Raw genomic sequence first — 14,348 nt, forward strand, 5'->3', positions numbered from 1 at the left:
GTCGTGAGTGTGGTAACTTGGAGGTGCCCGGACAAGTGGAATAATTAGAGAATTGTTAGCAGCTCCCTCGGAGGGACAGATCGTACACGCCATTTAGTAAGTGCTGGTTGGCGAGCGCACTACTGGTCATGATGCCGTGTCAGTCGTGGCCAGCACCTGCAGCTCCTTGCTCATCCCCATCGTCGGCTGCCACCTCCGATTTTTGGAACTCTCAGCTCCCATGATGTCTGACCCGACCTGGACCTATGTGCCAATTTGTCACCGCTGCTCATCTGTGTCATGTGGTCCCTTCCCTCCTGGCTCAGCTCACATGGCTCCATCATGACACCCAGAGCAAAGGGGAACAAGATGGGCAAGGGTAGTCAGAGAATGTAGGACTCAAACCAAGCCCCCCCCCCCCAGTGAATGAATGGGTGATCTGGTGGTTTAGTTTGCACGGTACCACAGGCGGGGGGCTTAACAGAAATTATTTTCTCACTGTTCTGGAGACTAGATGTCCAAGATCAAGGTGCCGGCAGAATTGATTTCTTCTGAGGCCTCCCTCCTTGGCTTGTAGGTGGCCGCCTTCTCCCTGCGTCCTCACCTGGTTGTCCCTGTGTGTGTCTGTGTCCTAATCTCTTCTTATCAGGACACCAGCCATATTAGATTGGAGCCCACATTAATGATCTTATTTTAACTTAATTACTCTTTAAAGACACTGTCCAAATACAGGTATACTTGGAGGTTCTGGAGGTTAGACTTCAACCTATGATTTTCATGGAGACACAGTTAAGACTGTAACACTTAAAAAGGTGTGGGGAAGGGGAAAGATTTACCAGGGAGAGAAACATGCCAGTGAAGGCTGGGCAGAGTGAGCAGAGTGCGGCGTGGTGAGCTCAGGGACCGAGGCGAGGTTGGCTGGAGTTCTGGGGGAAAAGGTGGGCAGATAACCTGTTCTCACTCCTGCAGCTCAGATGGGTACCGAGCTCCACGAAATCTCTTTTTCGCCCACTCTATTGCACAAAGCAGACTGGGGTTTAGTTTTAGAGGGTAGTAAGAAGCACGGGTGAGCAGGGGAGGGGGGCCAGCACAGTGGGGAAGGGGGTAGCAGAGCAGTGGCTGGATGCAATGACATTTTAGGCTGGTTAAGCTGGTCTCCTATCAATGCTCCGAAGAGCGGACCTGGGGTGAGGGGGAGATAGAAGGTGTGTGGAGGAACGGTAACTGGAAGGAGGAGCTAAAGACTCGAGAAAGAGTTTGAAATAATAACGCTTGGAGACAAAGGGCGTAAGGGCTGGGGAGGAAAAAAGGCAGACATTTTCTAGCTGAGAGATGAGTGTGGGCGGCGCCAGGGGGACAGGAAGCCAGATGGCCTTCTCTATCTGAACACGATCTTTACGCAAATGATTAAGATCTTGCTGGTCAAAACCACAGAATTGGAGCATTGAGAGGCCCTGAGAGGCCATTTAATCCACTCTCCGTTCTGTCCACACGGGCCAACAAGTCTGGGGAAGAGACCACTGGTTAGCTCGCTGCAGGGAGGAGCTCACTGCACCAGGAGGTGCAGCCTGGGGCCTGATGCTTCCCCAGTGCTACCCCTGGGCAAACATAGGCCATCACCAGGCCTGCGCGCCTTGCCTGCCTCAAGGCCGAGAGCTGAAGGCCAAACCAGGAGACCCCGGGAGGCCCCCACGGCTTTGAGATCTGGGACTGGAGCAGGCCTGGTCGCCGGTGTGGGGGGCTCTACTTCCCAATCAGCATTGTCATGCTTTCGTGGGTGACGATGTCTTAGCCCCCCTCCCATCTATTTAGGAGACAGAGGTTTTAGATTTTTTTTTTAAGATTGTATTTATTTATTTGACAGAGAGAGAGACCACAAACAGGGAGCGGCAGGCAGAGGGAGAGGGAGAAGCAGGCTCCCCAAGGAGCAGGGAGGCCAACGTGGGTCTCAATTCCAGGACCTTGGGATCATGACCTGAGCTGAAGGCAGACGCTTAACAGACTGAGCCATCCAGGCTCCCCGGGGTTTTAGATTTAAATAGACAAGCGTACCGGGTGGCTCAGTCAGCTAAGTGTCTGCCTTCAGCTCAGGTCATGATCCCGAAGTCCTGGGATCGGGCTCCCTGATCCACGGGGAGCCTGCTTCTCCCTCTCCCTCTGCTGCTCCCCCTGCGCACTCTCTCTCTCTCAAATAAATAAATAAATAAATAATCTTTTAAAAAAAGAGATTTAAATAGAAGAGGTAACCTGACTACTTAAAATACAGGAAGGTATCAGATCTTTCACCAAGAGCTAGGAAGAAGAAAGGGTGCCAAGAAAGAGAAAAGAGGAAGCCACGAGCATTCAAGACAAACAAGTGCATTTCCCACCGGAGCCCGAGGCTGGCGTGAACCTTGGTGCCAACCTTGTCCACCTGCCACCCGCGGACTTCCAGCCCCTCTCTTCCCAACTTGCTAGCCAAACTAGGAAAGGTGGGCAAAGACAAGTCACCCCTTGGCAGGTGGGCGGAAGGGGCCCTAAGCCACTGTGTCCTAATGAATCTTGGCCAGAGCCGGGCAGAGCCCGGCAAGGAGTGATGGTCCATCCCCAGGCTCTGATTTGTCCCCCAAAGGCTTCCACAGCATTTCCGGATTTTATTTTTGTCACCGGTATTATGCTCCAGTGCTGTCAGTACGGTTCCAGGGAGCAAAGGATCACAGATAGACCCCTTTCTACATTTTCCTTCAGAACCTTAGTCATCAGTCTGAGATTCCCACTCTAACCTGAGCCCAGCCAGCCAAAAATGACCATACATTTGAAAAAAAAAATGTGTGTCTCTAAAACCACACTTCTTTGCCAAATGCGGCTATTATTTTCTGTGTAATTTGATCACTGTTGAAATATGGTGGAAAAGTTTCTGAAACTCAAGAAATCAACTGTTTCAATTATTTGAAAATTCCTGTGCTCGTTCGATGGACTTGCGAGACCACTAAATCAAACTTACAAAGGGTCGCCCTTTGCAGTTCCAGAGGCCAGAGGCCTAGTCTCTGTGGTCCTTTCCTGCCTGCAGCTGCAAATGCAGGAAAACTGTGTTAGAATTGTGCCACAGTGTCTTTTTCTCAGGGCAGACTCATTCTGCAGCCCGTTCAACGGATGTCAATCATCCACAGATCAAGATTGAAATGTGTTTTGTAACTTGCTCTATTAATGAAGCAATTAAAGAAACAAATTGTTGTTTTGGTTTATTTTAAAATCATCTCTCTCTCTCTTTTTTTTAAGATTTTTATTTACTTGTTTGACAGAGCACAAGCAGAGGGAGAAGCAGGCAGAGGGAGAGGGAGAAGCAGGCTCCTCAAGGAGCAGGGACCTGGATGTGGGGCTCAACCCCAGGACCCTGGGATCATGACCTGAGCCGAAGGCAGATGCTTAACTGACTGAGCCACCCAGGTGCCCCTTATCTCTGGTTTTAACATACATTTATTTATTTATCTATCTATCTATTTATTTTTGAATAAGATTCAAGTAATAACAGACATGGAGAAATAGCACAATTTTAAAAAGCCACCAAATTGCAAATATGATAATATTTGCAAAAACCTGATAATATAAATATATTTCACATTAATTTGGTATAATACGATATTAATCTAGTATACCTTCTATTTCCTCTTATAACTACAAATCACATTTTAATGGCATCTATTAGGATTTGGGAGAGGAGCAGTTTAATGGTAATTTTTTAATAAAGAAACCTTATAAAAAGATTCTGCGTTTTTAAAATGTTATATGTTTACCCAGAGTCACTTGCAATTATCATTAACTCAAATGTGGCCTTTCTAAAATTGTACTGGGTGCTAAGGAATGAAACAAAAATCAGTAAGAAAGCATGTTATATTTCATTCAGATGATTAATTCAATCATAATGTTGCTGGCCTCCCAAGAAAGGAAGAGATGCAAATTAATATGGAATTGTGTGAGAAGACAAAATCATTCTCAAGAAACCGTCCAGTTTTAAAAGCAGAACCCTAAACCTGAAGAATAAAATTTCTGTATTTAAAGAAGGTGAGAACATTTTCATTTTTACCTGAAAACTTCTTAGTGGGTTAATCGTTTCTTTACATTTTAGGCTTCTACAAAATACACCACAGTCAGAGGGCAAACCGCAAAGAAACAGAAACTTGCATTAAATCTATTTAGCAACAAACAGATACATGATCGTGCAGTGTGTGTGTGTGTGTTGTGTTGTGTTAAGGTTTAGAAAACGAAGTAGATTCGTTACCTTGAGCAAAGCATCTAGTGTCATTGATTAGCTCAAATGGCAAAGGCTTTTTAGGTCATGATTCATCTTTATTGCCTGACCCAAACAAAATGAGAAGTAGCAGGAGTTTGGCTTCTTTCTCATCGATGAGCAGTGTAGCTGGGGACACACATTTCTGCACCGAACCATTGCTGGGATTGAACTATAGCTGAGCGCTGTTGGCCGCTGTGGTCTCCGGCCCCCTCCTTCTGCAGGGAGCCGGAGAGCGCCTCGCTCAGGTGGGTCCGGCAGCCTCCTGACTCTCCCCGAGCGGGTGGCACAGACAGGCATCATGCATCTAAGACGAGGACCTCTCATCTCCCACGGAGGCTGCTTGTGTTGGGAAGTGAGCACAGGCTTTGGAGTCAGACAGCTCTTCCTGCTCTGCCATCAACTCTCTGGCGGATCATCTCTCCCTGAACCCCGGTGTTGGGGTCCACAAACCAGGGCTGAGCGGACTGACCTCTCCTCTGGAGAGGCTGGAGGGTTGCATGAGGTAACATAAGAAACACGGCTGGCACCATGCTTCGCACATACTTAGGAGATACCAAATAAAATACCATTTTACATAGACTTGTAGGCTTCGGGTGGGTTTAACCTGGCTCCCATGACCTTAGGCAAGTCATATGACCTCCTGGAACCTCAGTGTTTTAATCTGTAAAATGAGTCCATAAAGCTCAGTCAAGACGGGGGCAGTGAAGTGCTTCGCAAACGGTAACACATTAAGTAAATGTTGCAAACGTATCTTAAGATGCACTTTTTCTAACTTCAGCCTGGTGAGCAAGGAAATCCTACACTCCCACGAAAGAAGACGCAGGCTCAAAGTCGTTACTGTGAAGTCAGACAGCTAGGAGGAAGCCCAAATCTTATCATTATAATGCTATCCTTAAATATCCTTATACTCAGATACTCATGCTCAAATGTTATAATAGCAATACCATACTCAAAGAGTTTATGATAGTACCAATATTCACATATTACAATGCATATTCAAATATTATACTGTAGCACCCACATGCACATATTGTAATTATAATGCCATATTCAAATACTATGAAAAATACGAATACTCAGCTATTGTGATCTTAACACCATACTCAAATATTATAGCATCGAACTACTACTCACATATTATAATCATAATATAGACTTCAGAGCTTTGTCAGGGTTATCGCTTTGTTTTCTGATTCGCATCTATTTCCAAATCCTGTCTCTGTCGCCCTCCATGTCCTGCCCTCTGGGCTGAATTCCCCACGGACAGGGGCAGCTGAGCACGTGGCCAGGCACGACCAGCTCCTCACGTCTGCTCTGCTGTCATGGCTCTAAGGCAGGGCGATGTTTGCCTCCTCTCTGAAGACTTGCTGCTCGTTGCATGCTGCATGGGCTCCCCATTTCCTGATCTCCAGGGGTGCAGAGAGGAAACACCACTGGATTTCCAAGTATGTTCTGTGTTCCACGATGGTTTCCTGCCATTGTTTGGGCTTACTGTTTTCCTTTGAGAGTAGCAACCGTGTTTGAACGAGTGCTTAAAAACACTTAATAAATCCGTGTTGATTGGGGCGCCTGGATGGCTCAGTCGTTAAGCGTCTGCCTTCGGGTCAGGGCGTGACCTCAGGGTCCCAGAATCGAGCCCCGCATTGGGCTCTTCTGCTAGGAGCCTGCTTCTTCCTCTCCCACTCTCCCTGCTTGTGTTCCCTCTCTCACTGGCTGTCTCTCTCTCTGTCAAATAAATAAATAAAATCTTAAAAATAAATAAATAAATAAATAAATAAATAAATCCATGTCGATTAATCTGTTCGCTGACGTGCAGCACCCCCTGACCCCGGGGCCTCAGTTTCTCACAGGTAAGATGTCAGGCCCTAGATTTGTCATTGGCCTTCTTCAAAAGTAAACCCTACACTACAGAAAAGGACCAGAGACGGAGGGTCGGCCACCACCTCTGGGTAAACCATTGCGGAGGGGTGCACCTCAGGAAAGAAGCTGAAGGTTGAATCTTGGTTTTGAGAGCTCACTGGCGGCAGAACCTTGCAAACATTTTTATTCGTAATTGACATTTTAAAGCTGGATTTCTCTACATGATATAGTCTCTTTCTCACTGCCCTGGGGAGTTTACATTCTTTTAAAAATGGCCTTAATCTTGTATAAAAGCTCACTTATTAACAAATGGCTAAGCAATCACACGCCGGAGGAATACTTTTTCATACGGGGACTCACGAAAAATTCAGACTTCACTAGTAGTCACAGCAGACACGCAGCAACTTATATGATTAGCCAACATGTTTTACTCTGTTGTTTTTTTTTAAGATTTATTTATTTATTTGAGAGAGAGAGAGAGCATGAGAGGGAGGGGCAGAGGGAGAAGGAGAGAGAATCTCAAGCAGACTCTGTGCTGAGCAGGGAGCCCGATTCGGGGTTCGACCCCATGACCCCGAGACCACAACTGGAGCCAAAATTGCCCAACCGACTGTGCCACCCGGATGCCCCACCAGCATGTTTTAAAATGAAAATTTGCAGGGTGTCTGGGTCATGCAGTCAGTTGAGTGTGTGACCTACTCTTGGTTCTGGTTCAAGTCATGATCTCAGGATTGTGAGATTGAGCCCCTCCTAGGGCTCTATGCTGAGATCCTTTCCCTTCCCTCTCCCTTCCTCTGCTTGGGTGTACTCTGTCTCTAAAATCAATCAATCAATCAATCTTTAACATGGAAATTTGCTGTGCAGGCCAATCCTTGGCAAGACACTGCATCCGTATATACCCGGTACGGTAAAAATTGGCTCAATTCTTTTGAATATCAGGTAGCAATTCGGAGCTGAGCTCTCACATCACAGAAATGTTCATAATGTTTGATCCAGTCATCAGACTTCCTGGACTCTCTCCTAGGCAAAGAATTGAAAAGAAGTTGCACACTCTGTTTGAAAATGTTCACCGTGGTCTTTATGGTTAGCGTGAAACATTTGGAAAGCAGCAAGCAGTAACTACCACTCCTAGGGGCTCTGCACTTCAGAAGCAACTCTCAACTTCTCATCTCTGATTTTACGGTGGGCCTGGGAGGTAGGTGCTGTTCTTCCCCTCACTTCATAGATGAAGAGACTCTCGTTCAAAGTGGTTAAGGTACCCAGATCCCACTGTTGGAAAAAGGCAGACCAAGGCTGAGGCCGCCTCACCCGTGTTATGATGTCCCTTTCTGTATTTGTCCAGCAGGAGGGTAAAGGTGAACTATATGAACTCGATAAAACACATGTCTAGCCATTAAAATCATCATTATGGAAGCAACATGACAATATTTTAAAAATGCTTGGCTAAAACCCCCGCATAGAGCCAAAATCAACGTATTTGCTGTGATTATTATGTAGAATTAGATAGGCACAGTAGTTAAGGGACTGGAAGGCAAGGGAAGAAATTTAAGTCATTGAAAGATTCCCTTGGATTTTAGTGCCACTTTGTTTATAATTTCATAACCCTATGAGCCAGCTGGCACTCTTTTGGTCCTTAGTGGAATCAGAATTTTCAGGGAAAAGAACATATAGAGAAAATGGTCCCCCTGGGCTGCACTCTCCAGGAGAACTCCCTACCTGTGAAAATGCCTGGAAATTAAATCACAGCTTTCCTGGAATGATGGATCCACAGAGTGACAAAGGTTGTGACGGATGGGCCAGGGCTGGTGGCAGAGGCTGGGCCGGGCCATCCCCAAGCCCCACGTACTGACTGTTTCATCTCAGTGACACTTGTGAAGCGAATCTTGTGTGGAGCATGGGGAGGTGGGGCCTCCTTGTGAGGCCGACAAAAGAGGGCTGGGCTTGCCAAATGGAATCAGGCTCTGGGAGGCTGGAGGAGCCTTCATTGTCCTCGGCTCCAGTGATTACATGCCGGATTAAAGAGGAAACATCCCTTCCCCCTCCCTGCCCCCCAGCCTCGGTGCATCAGGCCCATTCACAAGGCTCCTTCCAAAAAATATTGACAGGGGTGCCTTCTATTCATCGCCCTCCCAGCTGACACCGCCACCCAGACAAAGGGGCTTCAGGAGGTTAATTAAAACCAGGTAATAGAAGGAATCGATGACCAACACTTCAAAAATGCCATGGGGGCTCTGAGGCAGGGGAGAGACATATGGTACGAGGGCCACCTCCCAGACACTGCCCTGCTCACCTTCTGCCTCGAGCTGGCACTTGGCGATTTTCTTTCTTTCTTTTTTTTCCAAATATTTAATTTATTTATTTGACAGAGAGAGAGACTGCCAGTGAGAGAGGGAACACAAACAAGGGGAGAGGGAGAGGAAGAAGTAGGCTTCCCAGCAGAGCAGGGAGCCTGATGCGGGGCTTGATCCTAGGACCCTGGAATCACACCCTGTGTCGAAGGCAGACACTTAATGACTGAGCCACCCAGGGGCCCCACTTGGCGACTTTCTTGCCGGACGTGAAGCAGCCCTCTGTCCCCGTGTTTTGCCTTTCTCCTGATCAAGCAGTTATGTCTTTCTGCACATCTCAGGCTAGTTCTAGCTTTTCCAGACAAGACGTGCATCACATGCAGCCTCGCCATCAGACAGACGTGGATATTTCATTCTCCTTCATTTCTGAGGGCATGCTTTCCAGGGACCCACACACAGGATCTGCCAGAGACCATCAGACTAAGCTAGTCTCTCGGGCTAAAATTAATATTCCCTCGGTCTGACATGGGGTCAGAGAGGACAGAAGTGTTGAAAGGTTGGGGAGAAAGAGTTTTGGAAATACTGCCTGGATGAAAGGGATACAAACATTAGACCCATTGCTTAGACCTAACTATCCATCCCAACATTCGCTTGCTTCTTTAAAGGCAAATGTATTGCGTAGTGCCTTTGAAATAGGAGTCACTCAGTAAATACACGTTGCAGGTTGAATGAGTGAGTGACTTGGGGAATCAAAGCATAGGCTGTCGTGCCAAATTGCCTGTCCTTTGTCACTTGCTACCTGGGTGACCTTGAATAAGTTCCTCAAGCTCCGTTTCCTCATGTCAAAAGCAGAGATGGTGACCATGACAATGAGGACAATGGTGTTTTCCTCCCAGGGCTGCTCTGCGGTTGGAAAACATTAAAATATGCACTGCTGTTAGACCAGCATCTGTCACAGAACACATGCTATCTAAGTGTGAGCTACAATTATTATTACTATTACTTACTTTCAACAAAGAAATTCTAAATTCTAAAGGTATTACTAGCATTCCCCCTTTCTACAGGGCCAAGGAGAATAGAAACATCAGTATGGGGGGGGGGATGATACTATTTCTTTATATTGTATATCCTTAGGTACAATTCTGAAGGAAAATATTAGCATACAGAATTCAGGAGCTTATTAAAGTGCAAAAATCACAGGAATGCAAGGATAGTTTGATATTAAAAAATCTGACGTCCAAACTCACTACATTCATAAGGTATAGGACAACAATCCCATGATTATATTCTTGGTGGCCAAAAGAGCTTTTTATCAAAATTTAATAGCCATTTATTATTTAAAAACTTTTAATTAGGAATAGATCTTGAACACAATAATTCACATGTAAACACACATATCAATTGAAAAACTGTCACCATGCTTCATGGTAAAATGTTAAAAGCATTTTCCTATCATCAAAGTTAAGAGAATATTGATCACCATGGAAACTATTATTTAATATTATTCTGGAAGTACTAGCCAATGCCACTCAATAAGAGAAACAAACAGAAAAAACTCTGCAGATACGGGGAAGGAATTGTTTGCAGATAATATTATTATAAATATTTCTAAAATTCATGACGACATTCATTAAAAAGCTGCTAGAGGGACACCTGGGTGGCTCAGTCGGTTAAGTATCTGCCTTTAGTTCAGGTCATGATCCCGGGGTCCTGGAATTGAGTCCTGCATCGGGCTCCTCGATCAGCAGGGAACCTGCTTCTCCCTCTGCCTGCAGCTCCCCCTGCTTGTGTTCTCTCTCTCCCTCTCTCTTTCCCTAACAAATAAATAAAATCCTAATATATATATATATACATATACATATATATGTATATGTATATATATATATACATATACATATATATGTATATGTATATATATATATATATATATATACATATACATATATATGTATATGTATATATATATATATATATATATATTTTTTTTTTTAAGAAACAGCAAGGTAACTAAGTAATGTGCCTGGTCACAAAGTTAGGTACACACGAATCCGTAGGTGTTCTATAACTAAATACAGTGGGATGAAATTGATCACTTTCAAAAAAGTTCGGTGATAGGCTGGATTGATTTCTTTCCCACTGCAAACTGGGCTTCCTTCTGCCTCTGGGTGGTGGGCTGTGACAGGGTGGGTTTCTGTTGGAGAAACTGAATGGGGGGGCTTGGAGAACAAGGCAACTCTTCATGAAAACACACCTTTCTGTTGCTTCTGATTACCTGCTGGCAGGAATGAAGTTTGTCTGTTATGTGGGGGCCATGTGTGTCAAATCAGAGTCTTTGAAGTTGTTCAAATAAAGAGGATTAGTCATAGTTCCAGGGAGACATAAAGACTAAGCCCAAAGATGCAGAGTTCATATGGTTTCATGCATCCGTTAACCTGGCTTAGATACATTTCCTTGTTGTAGTATGGGTATTTTATGCACTGTTTGCCTTGAAAAAGTCACAGATTTAATCAATTCTATATGGTACTAGACCTCTCGTGTCCACGAAGAAAGAAGATGTTCCATCATTATCTTAATAGCACATCTCACACAGAGTGGTAATCCAATCCAATGAGAAAGTTATTTCTCAGACCATTACATTTATACATAAACTCCAAACATCATAGATTACTTTTAATCCTACTTTCTGATCTCCTGCCATCAAACCTGACATGTTGCTTTCTTACGATGAACTCTCTATAATAGTTTACTTTTTAAAAAATCTTCAATGTGTTTTAAGGGTTGAGGCAATTTTCCCCACATTTTTGAAGCTCTGCTAATTTATTCTTCTTTATCTTCCACTGTCAAATACACATTTTTCAGAGATGTGTTGCCATTTTCAAGTGCTCAGAGTTAGGGAACATAGAACTTGGTATGTGGTAGAAAGCTTTACTCATACATCCCAGACCCTTAAAGCTGCATACCCATGTCATCTGTAGTATCAAAGGAATCCTGAATAGACCATGTATGCTAAGAAAGCAGGGGTACTTACCTATGTTTGCAGAAATTTTTAATTAAAATAATGTTAATCATTTAGAAGAGAACTGCAGGTTTATTTCAAAAACCAGCTTGGAGAATGCTGATTACTTAATATTGTTGTGATCACAGATACTTGATAAATATGTAAGAGGCAAGAATAATGATAAAATATAACACCATTCAGTTTTGTGCTCCTTATACGTATTTGTGTCACCACATAAACAAAGGCAAGTCAGACTGAACTTAACCATAAAAGAGTCCTTCACTGGAAACAAATCCAACACAAACGCTGAAGTTTTTTAGAAAATTAATTTACGGTCATTATTCCCTTTCTGAAAAGATTCTTTGTTTCATTACAGGAGACACACACACACACACACACACATGCACACACACAAAATGCTTCCTTTAAATAGCAAGCTCCTTTCGTATAACTAAGAGTATTTAATTTACAAAAATTAAAGACACATACATCTATTTAAGATCCCATTCAATACTTTTTTGGTTAAAACTTTTCTGGCAGATACATTTTTACTTCCCCAATTTCAACCTCCTCCCTATTGGGTTTGTGATCAACTTTGAAGTACACTATAAAATAAAAATATATAATAAAATTACTTAACATTCTTATGTTGCTCTTTAAATTTCTTTCATTCATTCATTCATTCTTTCATTCAACCCATATGTACCAAAACCCCACTATGTGCGAGGCATGTGTGCCCTGGGGTTATAGCAGTGAACAACATTGCCATCCTCATGAAGTTAAGATTCTGATTCTGATGGAGATAAAGAAACTGGTGACTTTAACATTTTAAAAAGTCTATAAAAAACTCAGATGCTGAGTTTGTCACAAAGAAGAAAAGGGAAAGAAAGTTCAGGTCAATACATGTATCCTGCTAAAATAAATCCTTCTTGGGAAGTAGGCAGTACTTAGTAAGCAGTCGTTTGGGCACCTCCCTAACTGCATCGCGAAAATAGAAAGTAATACTTTGCCAACTGCCATTCCTGTCTGGTGAATCATTTGTTGGAAGTTGCCCACAGGTTGGAACCAGTGCTCCATTCTGGGAGGAACATTAGCCTTGATGTCAGAGGAACTTGCCTTCTGATCTCACTTCTTACTGGGACATTAGGTGAGTTACTTGATTTCTCTGAACCCGTGTTTCACCTGTTAAACAGGCATATTAATCCTCCCTCAAAGGACTGTCATTCAGGTTAGTGAACTAGTCAGTGGAAGGTGGTTTGCAGGGGGGAGTTACCCTACCTGAGGTTCCTGTTTAGTGTCAGAGCCAAGATTGGAACCCCTGTCACCTCACTCCGTGACCAGTCTTTGTCTGTTACCATGTTTGCACTTAGTAATCTCTGTTGGTTTTACCCATATGACAAGACAGTAGATATATTTATTCATCATTTATCAAGAAGACCCAAGCCCTATGCTGTGCTGCCTCACGGACCCCTCTGGGCCTCAGTGTCCTCTTATGTAAGATGAGGAGTTGGGTGAGATGGTCTTTAGCGTCTCCCTCAACCATGCACAACTGTGACTTCAGGTAGAATGACCAAGCATCCTGGTCTGCCTGGGACCGAAGGGTTCCCCTGGACATCCGACTTCCAGTGCCAAAACCATCAGAGTTCACGCAAACCGGGTAAGTCCACCCCCACCAACCCCGGGCTTGCTCTCTGCTTGGTTTCCACCATCACCTTTCCCGATATACCACTCAACACCTAAAACTGAACACAACCCTGCAGCAGAATTCAAGCATAAAGTGAGCAAACAAAATGGCAGCCACGCGGCCTTCCCCTCTTCATCCTTTCTTCTCGATTAGCGGTTTCCTATCCGAAAGCTGTTTTGCAAACCTGTTTTGAAACAGCCGCTGCCGTGGTTTTAGCTTTGGTAGCAAGCCACTAAGGCAGCCGACCAGCCACCTCAGCAGACTAAGGAACAGTCACAGACTTTCTTGACATCTCTGTTCACCCCAGTGGGAAGAAACCAGGATGTCTGTAGTCCCACCACCCAGCCCTGTCAGAAACATTCCCTACTGAGGGTAAGTGCGAGTTTCTGCTCCCGCTCCTCCTCCTCTCTTTATTTTTATCCTCCTTCTCATTATTACTTTCATCCCGACCAAAGGCAGTCACCTCTATGGGAACAACAACAAAAAGGGGGCTCTCAGAGCGTGATGTTTTGACTCTGAATGGAGGCTGCACACCTTTTGGCTGTTCCCTGGTGGGGACACTGGCTCTGCCAGCCCCAGCTGAGATATCACTTAACAGCACGGGGCCTTCAGGGGCAGGACCAGTCCAACATGTTTACAAGATGTGTCGCCATTAGCAACATCGTACAGCTCACGCTAATTAATGGGGAGAGCGGCTGATGAAGGCCAGCTCGAAAGACGGCCAAATTGCATCAGTGTTTGGGCTTTGAATTGATACCAAAAAAATAACTCGTCACAGGGGTGTTTTGAGTAGCACCTTCCCCCAGCAGGTTGGTTGTTTGCTACGCTCCAGCTCCAGCAGATCCCAAAGTGGCCAGGACACCAGGGTTACGAGTTTATTAAGGTCACTTAAATTGGTTAAGCATATCCATTATTATAGCGGAGTGACAAAGACTGTATGTACACAGGGACCAGCTCCCGTGAATCCCACACCAGGAGCAGCGTGCTCGTGAGGTCCTGCCCCTGCCATCGGTGGGGGCATAAATTTGTGTTGTGTCCTAAACCTGGGGCCGGAGGGCGCACTCTCCACTGTAAGATGCATGTGCCCCCTGCCCTGTTATCCCAGTAGAAGTGCAAGGTTTCCCTCCTGTTTATAATGAAATCACTCCACTGAATTATTTTAATAAATCAGTAGATGGTGTCTTTTTTTTTTTAATAAAAGAACTCTTTTACTTTATTAATAGCTTCTTTGGCAGATAACAACCTTACCTCTTGTTTTTCGACTTCTGC

At 44.5% G+C, this 14,348-nt stretch overlaps 1 long non-coding RNA gene across 1 annotated transcript in view; it reads left to right on the top strand.

The window, feature by feature from the left end:
* LOC123001112 (uncharacterized) overlaps positions 1–8,418 on the top strand; it is a 61,428-nt gene extending 53,010 nt beyond the window's left edge. Inside the window, exons 5-8 of the long non-coding RNA XR_006409678.2 lie at positions 3,238–3,405; positions 3,863–4,020; positions 5,517–5,694; positions 7,134–8,418. This is a non-coding gene — a long non-coding RNA (uncharacterized LOC123001112). The remainder of the gene's footprint in view (positions 1–3,237; positions 3,406–3,862; positions 4,021–5,516; positions 5,695–7,133) is intronic.
* Positions 8,419–14,348: the final 5,930 nt, after the last annotated feature.

The sequence above is a fragment of the Ursus arctos genome, unplaced genomic scaffold (genome assembly GCF_023065955.2).
Source record: "Ursus arctos isolate Adak ecotype North America unplaced genomic scaffold, UrsArc2.0 scaffold_4, whole genome shotgun sequence".
NCBI classification, from domain to species: Eukaryota; Metazoa; Chordata; class Mammalia; order Carnivora; family Ursidae; genus Ursus; species Ursus arctos.